Genomic DNA, 9,006 nt, shown 5'->3' with positions numbered 1-9,006 from the left:
GATCCCTTCACCTGAAATTCACGGCTCAGCTCTGTATCTTCAGTAGGTGCATCAACTAACTTTTCTGCGATAATTCTGCCTTTGACAGACTTCTAGGTGACATATGTGATGTCAAATTCTGATAACAACAGCAGCCAACGAGCGGTCGTGCCGATCAGGGCTGGTGTTTCAAACAATACTTCATCAGATCCATTCGAGATATGAGGAAGATTCTCTGTGATAACAAATAGTGCCTGAGCCTTTGAGTGGCCCATACTAATTCTAAACATGTTTTCTCCAGTTGAGTGTAATTCAGCTCATATTCCAACATCTTGTTGCCGAGATAATAAACTGGCATTTCTCTTCTTGTTTCTGGATCTTCTTGTGCCAACATACATCCCAGAGATGTGTCCGTGGTCGAAAGATATAAAAGGAAGGGTCATCCGGCAACTGCAAGTGTTAACACTGGAGGTGATGACAAACATTCCTTGATTTTCTGAAAGGTTTGCTGACATTTGGGGTTCCACTGCTTGGAAGCATTTTTCTTTAGAAGCTTGAAAATTGGCTCGCATGTACTGGTAAGCTGTGTTATGAAACGACTTAGTACTGAACTTTTCCAAAGAATCCTCTAATTCCTTTTTCTGTTTGTGGAGATGGCATTTCCTGGATCGCTTTGACTTTGGCATGGTCTACCTTGATTCCTCTGTGGCTGACAAGAAAGCTTAGCAATTTTTCGGAGATAACTCCGAAAACGCATTTGTTTAGATTAAGCCGAAGCTTATATTTTGCAATTCTTTCGAAGAATCTTCTTAAAACTTGAACATGATCTGCTCGAGTTTTGGCTTTGACAATCATGTCATCAACGTATACATATACTTTCTTGTGGATTAAGTCATGTAAGAGGGTAGTTGCCGCCCTTTGATAAGTTGCACCCACATTCTTGAGACCAAATGGCGTCACCCTATAGCAGTAGGTTCCTCATTGTGTAGTGAACGCTGTTTTAATCTTGTCTTCTGGAGCCATCTTTATCTAATTGTATCCAGAAAAACCATCCATGAAGGAGAGTAATGCATGACCTGCTGTGTTATCGACCAAGATGTCGATGTGAGGCAGAGGGAAGTCATTCTTTGGACTGGCTTTGTTCATATCTCTGAAATCAACACAACATTGTACTCTTCCATCCTTCTTAGCCACCAGAACGATGTTCGCCAACCACTCGGGATATGTGACAACCTCTAGAAAGCCTGCTTTCAACTGATTGATCACTTCATCTTTAATTTTGAGGACCCATTCTGGTTTCATCCTTCTGAGCTTCTGCTTCTTCGGCTTAGCTTCTGGGTAGAGAGGGATATGGTGCTGAAAATTTTCCTCACTTAATCCTGGCATATCTTCGTATGACCAGGCGAAGACTTCTTTGAATTCTTTTAACAATTTGATTAACTCTGCATGCTCTTCGAGGGATATGGTGCTGAAAATTTTCCTCACTTAATCCTGGCATATCTTCGTATGACCAGGCGAAGACTTCTTTGAATTCTTTTAACAATTTGATTAACTCTGCATGCTCTTCAAGGGATAAGGTTTTGCTAATTTTTATCTCCTGAAGCAGGGATTCAGTACCTATATTAATAGTTTCAAACTCATCTTCTAAAGGTTTTGCTCGACGTTGCTCCCCTCTCTTGATTAAATTTTTAATCTCGAGGGAAGTTTCGTCTGCGTATTCTTCCGAGGAGGGTTGTTCGATGTTATTTAAAATATTTGTTTCAAAAGAATCGAGAGACAGAGGCGAGTACAGAGAAAGTTCTTTGATTGATTCGAATGATACATCAGAGGAAGAACTGACTGACGCGCCTTCTTCAGTCTCGGTTATATTTGACACTTTATCAACAGATGAATCAGAATAAAAAAGGATTCTGATTAAGAGGATGAGAAGTTAGTATCCGGAGGGATAATTCCAGTAAGGAGTGGGACAAAGGTGTCAGACCAGTTAGAGAATTCTGAATTGCCAGCATCGTTAATCATACTCTGAGGGGAGAACATTGGAACTGATTCCCTGACAATACACACATCAAAAGAAGCTTCTTGGAACATTGATCGCATCTGCAGCGGATCTAGGTAGTCTGCCCAATCAAATTTCAGAGTCACTGCATGTCTGTACTGCTTTCTCCACCAAATGTCATCTTCTTCACCTGGCCAACCCGTAGCAAAGAAGATTTGGAACCCAAGACCCCTCTCTCCAGTGATAGAATGTATGGACCATTTTGGGAAACCATAGTAGGGAAGTTTTCTCTTTCCCTGCAGAACTGACCGTTGAGGGTCAGCTTGATTTCTAGCATCGGCATGACCTCTCCAGCTTTTTTGTATAACCTTCTTCGGGTTATACTTCGATATATATCTTGTTCCTCCTGGTACGTGTTGCGGTAGCCTAGACAAGCTGTACCAACATTGGAAGGAAAATGCAGATCATCGAATTGAACTTCTCCTTGCTAATATCGTCTTAATCCCATGCCTGGGATGTACCCATTGATCTTGAGGATTGTAGATACAATAGGATTGATATCGTACGTGAGTGGAACTAATCCCTTCTTGGCTTGTTCCCAGCTGATTGTGAAAACATCAAGATGAAAACCATTAAGGTAGACGATGTCTCCTCCTGACTTCCCATTAGGATCTGACAAGATGGCACTTACTTCTAAGTCTTCATCTCCTCGGATGGTGATAACTTTGTTACCTTTCATAAACTTGAGCTTCTGAGGTAAAGAAGAGGGTACATCTCCAACTTTGTGAAGCCACGGTCGTCCTAGCAACAAGTTGAAGGATGACTTGATGTCAAGCAACTGGAACTCAACATTAAAAAATTTGCCACCCATATAGATGGCAGTAGAAAGAGATATGACTACATCTCGTCAGGAGTTGTCATAGGCCATGACGCCTTGATTAGATAGGGAGAAATCACTGGGGCCAACTCTGATGGCTATGGTCGTGCTCAGCGGACAGATGTTCAAAGCAGAACCATTGTCCACGAATACGAATGGTACCTTCTTCTGATTATATAACACAGTAATAAGGAGAGGTTTGGAGTGATTCTTGCCTTCAGGAATCAGATCTTGATCTGAAAATGAGAGGGTTGTAGAGGCTCTGACTGCTACAACCAGATTCGTAAGCTGCTTGGGTGTAGTGTCCTTTGACACTTGGGAAGTCTGCAAACTTTTGAGGAGAACTTCTCGATGCTTAAGGGATACCATCAGTAATGCCCAAAGTGAGATATCTGCCTGAGTCTTGCTGAGTTACCTGATGATGTTCAGATCTTCCTGATCAACTTCTGTGATAACAACCTTTCATTTGACAGCGTAGATCTGCTTGTCTGACCTGAGATATGTGGGTTTGTAGTTTCTACCACCCCTGGTAAGGTGTCCTACCTCTGAAGTTCCAGGATCACTGATTCTGCAATCTTCTAGTAAAAGGATACACGGAGTTTCATCTATTCTATCCCCTTCTAGGTCCAAAATATAAGGTTCTTCGTCGAAGTCTGTGCAAATGGCAAGAGGATAGGCTTTTTCTTCTACGACTTCTCGTATGTAATTGTTGTGATCAGTACCCCATGGATAGGGTTCGATAGTACAAATTAAGGACGATAAGTCGATTGGCAGAGGTTCGGTGAAGATGGCATTTGAGGTGGACAGAGATGGGTTATTATTTGGAAGAGGGTTGGTGTTGATATTTGGCCCAGATGGGAGAATGAACTGCTTCTTTTCAAGAAGCTCTTGGATAGCTTTTTTCAGAGCGAGACATCTATCTGTTTGGTGTCCTCTACCTTGATGGTACTCACAATACTCTCTGTTGTTCCAACTTTTTGGCAGAGGGCTAGGAGATGGACGGGGTGCAAGTAGAAATAACTTCTTTGCTTGGAGAAGTAATTTCATGATGGTGGAAAGATTGGCTGGTAAGGGAGTGAATTCCCTGGGTGGCTTGTTTACAATGGCGGGTCCCGGAGTTGGATTGCTTTGTTGCCAAATGACTGGAGTTTCAAAGGTTTCTAGAAGTGACTTAGTCTCATTAACTTCCTTGGATACAGGGGTTTTCTTGGACTGGGTATTTTTAGAGTTGGAGGAGGCCTTACTGAGCCAACCAAGAGCTAAAGAATCCTCAATTTTGTTGCCAGTATCGATGAAGTGTTTGACGCTAGTGAAATTTTGAATGGCCATGCGACGTTGGAAGGTTAAGGCCAGGTTCTGCTACATCATGTCAATCTGCTCTTCCTCGGTGGGCCGCTTGAACATCTGAGCTGGCTTCTGACGCCAGTGTTTTACAAAATCATAGAAGGCTTCCATGGGCTCTTGTCTGGTGGTCTGAAGATCTCAATGAGAAGTTTCAGTACCATCTTCATAAGAGAACTCCTTGATGAACTCATTCATGATACGTTCCCAACCCATAGTCAGCAACTCAGGCAAACTCAGAAGCCATTTTTGCGCCACGCCCTTCAGAGACATCTGAAAGACGAGGGCAAGCTGATATGGGGAATAACCCTGTGATCGGAGCATGCTTTCAAATACTGTGAGATGATTATGAGGACAACCAGTCCCATCGTATTTATTGATGTCAGGCCATTTGAAGCTAGCTGGTGTTAGATTGGTTGTAAAACCTTGAGAAAAATCGCTACATGTTGCTGAAGAATAAACCGTGTGGACCAAAATTTTGCTCTAACCCAGGATTCATAAGGACTAATTGATTTTATTGCGATTTAGTAAACATAAATATAAATACCTTTATGTAGAAAAGAGCCCGTTCACTTAATAAACTCCTTGAAAATTCGTCGGCGATCTAATCAATGCGAAACCGCAAGTTGAATCGATGGATTCCTTTTGTTGCGTAAATGATCTTGTGTACAACTCTTTGGTCATTCTATGGGAATATGTATTTAGATCAATGGAGCTTGGTTGGATGTTTGTCTTTGATCTAGAAAAGACAAAACTAGTTGATGGAATTGAAGGAGAAGAAGAAGAGAAAGACTTTGGGGTGTCTCTACCAATTTTCATCACATGGAATTATTGAAGAGCTCATGAAAACTCCAGCCATATTTATAGAGTTCTCAATTTCCATATGCACAATCCAATTTCATATGTGCTGCTTTAATTTGAGAAAACAAATCAAGCAATAATATTCTAAATATTATTAGAATTCCAAATTGATAATGGCACACCACATGAGGCGTGTGGCAATAGGTCCCACCCAAATTCGTCCCATGTGGGTCCACTTATCCAATTCAAATTTCCATTACATTCTTCATTTAATTCCTAATTAAATTAATGCAATCCAATCATATCCAATAGGATTTAAGCACCAATATATTTTATGATATTCCACAAAATACCCTTATGGTTAATACTTATCCATTTTGGTATTCCCAATGTATCCCATAGTGCATATACACTATATACATTAATGTATATCCTTTCAATGCATCCAATGCCACGAAACTAGTTCGTGTAAGCAACAAAAAAAATGCGGAACCTCTATCTAATAGATAATAATAGGTCAATCCAGTAGTGAGTGGGATCGTAGCAGAGATTTAGCGGTAGATCCTGCAGAACCCACAAGTGGACCCCACTGCGATTATTGCTCCGTAGTCAATGGTACAATCGCATTAAGTTAGTGGCCTCCATCGAGACGTAACCCTGATGATAACCATCAAATCATCATACCCCTAATTACATCAAATGTGCAAGTCCTTTCTCCAAGTCCAAATCTACCGAGTTGAGTCCTATTGGGGGTGGACATTAACTATCCCCTGGGCTCACTCACGGTATACCTTTCAGTTAAGCAGTGTTGGCCCGCAAATGCATTTGCTAAAACCATTTCAAAACTTATTTTGTGAAATCCTTTTGATATACACTTTATCAAATCAACCTAGTCAGGTATTTTTCTAGGCCTACTGCTCTGACTAAAACCGTAGATGTTATCCTATAAAGTAGATGGAGAATTCCATGTCGGGTATCACTATTGACCTCGAAGGTTTGTCCAACACTCCAGTACTACCCTCTGGTGACTCCAAGAGAATCAAAGTTTGATAGACCAAAAATGAGAGACTCGCCAATAGACCAATATGACTCCTCAGGTCAAAGAACATGTAAAGGGTCATGTCTGGTAGAATAGCTCAACTGTCTCTTTGTAAGCCCAAGGGTTCCCATGGGTTAATCATTTACCTTACATTCTTGTTTTGATCCTAGCAAACTAAATTGATTAGCATTTATGGACTGATGTGTTGCTTTGAGATGTTGTGTTGAATACAAGAATTTCATGTCATAATCGCCATTACACAACTCTTCACATGACATGGCTTGTGGATCAAGGAGCAAAGGAACCAAGAGCTTGCACCTACATTGGAGACATCCTCATTTGAAGATGCTCAAGTCAAGAAGCTCAATATGAAGATCCCACAAGTTCCTAAGCAAGTGTCAAGAAGGAGCTTAGAGTTAGACATGCCACGGTGAACCTCATGTACCTCAACATGCATTGAAGATTGGAGGACAAGTCACAAGAGCAAGACAAGTTGAAGATGTTCACCTCAAGCTAAAGAAGTCTAAGGAAGTGCAAAGGAACAAATACATTCCAAGAAGACTCAAGGTTCTTATTTTTAGAATGTATTTAGAGTCCTCTTGATTTTATGTTAAATGCAATTTCAAAAGGTTTTAAAATGGTTTTCATACTTAACTTTTTACATATTTGAAAACCATACACACACCCAAAAATGTGTTTGAAAACCTAGGACTAAAGCTAAAAGACCATGGCTCAAAGCCCCTGAATTTTGATGGAATTTTACACAGGGTCGGTTGACCGATCTATGCCGGGCGACCGCGGGATGGAACCTAGAATTCCACGACATCCTGAAAATTATCAAGCCGGTCTACCGGGTCAAGCCGGGCGACGGCGGAATGGGTTCTGTTGAAACAGAACCATTCTGTCATGGGTTTGGGCGGGCGACCGCCGTGGGTCGGTCGACAGCAGATAGGTTTTTTAGCCGAACTTTTTGAGCGAACAGGTAGGCCCTCGCCAGGCGATCGCCATGGGGCCGGTCTACCACGACGGTAAAGAATTTGAAAATATAAGAAGGCGCCCGATAGGGGTGTGCGACCGCAGTGGCTCGGTCGACCGCGACGATCGGGCAAACTAGCCGTTGGGGCATTTTCTGCTTGACTTTTTCAAGCCAGTTATCTACAGTTTTACCCCAAATGGTCATATTTTCAAACACACTATATATACATCATTAAAACCTATCTCTACAAGCTTTTAAACATTTTACAAAGATCAAATCCTATTTTTCTTGAGCAAAAACTTTCTTATCAAAAGCTAAACCTCTTTGAACTTGATTTTTACATTCTAACAAGAGGAACTCCATAGGCTTTACATTTTATCTTCCTTGGAGTGTTTGTGAGCTTTCAAGTTTGTAATCCGCCTATCTAAGAGGCAAGAGAGCTTTTCATTTATTTTCTTCATTGTATTTGAGGGTCTTCTCTTTGGCCCGGTAACAAAGGTGAAGATGCTGTGAGGGTCTACTCTTCGGCCCGTTAAGAAAGGTGAAGACGTTGTAAGAGGGAGTGTGCCCTCATCAAGGCTTCGTGCGAAAAAGGGTTTGTTCCCTTTGGAGTTGGAGGAGTAGGGTGTACAGCTTCGAGATTCGCCCTTTGAAGAATCTCATTGTTTTAGTGGAGCGCCCCAAGGAGGTAAACTTGGAAGAGTGGAGTAGGTCTTGTGATAGACCGAGCCACTATAAATCTTGTGCCTTGTGGATGCTTTCTCTCCTCCTCTTCTTCGTACTTTGTGGTAATTGGTAAACTCTACCCATTCTTGTATTTATATTTTATTAAAACAAGGGTTATGGCAAATAGGTTTAAAGCAATATCTAAACCCTAAATTTCATTATCTTGAATATTTGAACAAGGGTTAGATTAATAAGTGCTTAATTAGTAAATTAATTTTAATAATCCATTTAATTAAGCCCAAAATTTTAATTGACCAATTCACCCCCCTCTTGGGTTGTCACACTTGTATTTCACTCTTGTCCACAAGCTATTCTAATGTAATCATGTTCAATACGCAATCCCATTGTCGTACAAATTCTATCTTGCTTAGGGTCCACTACCCAAGTGATTGAGATAAGTCACTCCACATCTCGTGCGTGTTGGCAAGATAGATGCTAATTGTATACAGAAAGAGGTGTCCAACCTCAACTCCAACTAGGAACTATTAAGGTCTGCAAAGAACTGGAATCCCATATCTCCTTGCTCCATAGGATCTATGAATTCATGAGCATGGGTTTCCTACTTGCTACCTAAGGACAGATACATGTCAATAACAAGTAGCATGTCACACATATTTAACTTTTAGTTACCCATTAATTGTCATGAAAAGAAAGTTTTATTGATTAACATGGGAAATATACTGGGTTTTCGGGCACCAACTCTAACAGTCACCGACTTGCCCTCAAAGCCAGTTATGCATATATGTCAGACCCATCCCCTCAACATGATCATCAAACATCTTTTGACTAAGAGGCTTGATAAAGGGTCTGCCACGTTATCCGCGGAGGCAACCTTTGCAATAGCCACATCTCCTCGGTCAATGATTTCCTGTATCACATGATACTTTCGAAGTACATGCTTAGACTTCTAATGAGACCTCGGTTCCTTTGCTTGAGCAATCGCTCCACTGTTATCACAGTACAGCATAATGAGTCTCTCAACAGAGGGCACGACTCCAAGGTCGTCCAAAAACTTTTGCAGTCATACCGCCTCAGTCGCTGCTTCACTCGCGGCAATGTACTCAGCTTCAGTCGTGAAATCTGACTTTGTGTCTTGCTTGCAACTTGTCCATGAGATTACCCCATTCGCTAAGGTGAACATAAAACCCGATGATAATTTCATGTCATCAACATCAAACTGAAAGTCTGCGTCGATAAAACCAGAAACGACCAACTCGTCTGCACCGTAAACTAAACAATAATGTTTAGTTCTCCAAAGATACTTGAAAAAT

This window comes from Tasmannia lanceolata, unplaced genomic scaffold (assembly GCF_043159265.1).
Source record: "Tasmannia lanceolata isolate RefF3 unplaced genomic scaffold, GAP_Taslan_0.1 ptg000019l, whole genome shotgun sequence".
In the NCBI taxonomy this organism is placed as follows: Eukaryota; Viridiplantae; Streptophyta; class Magnoliopsida; order Canellales; family Winteraceae; genus Tasmannia; species Tasmannia lanceolata.
The sequence above is the reverse complement of the archived record's forward strand: the minus strand, read 5'-3'. Positions refer to the sequence as shown.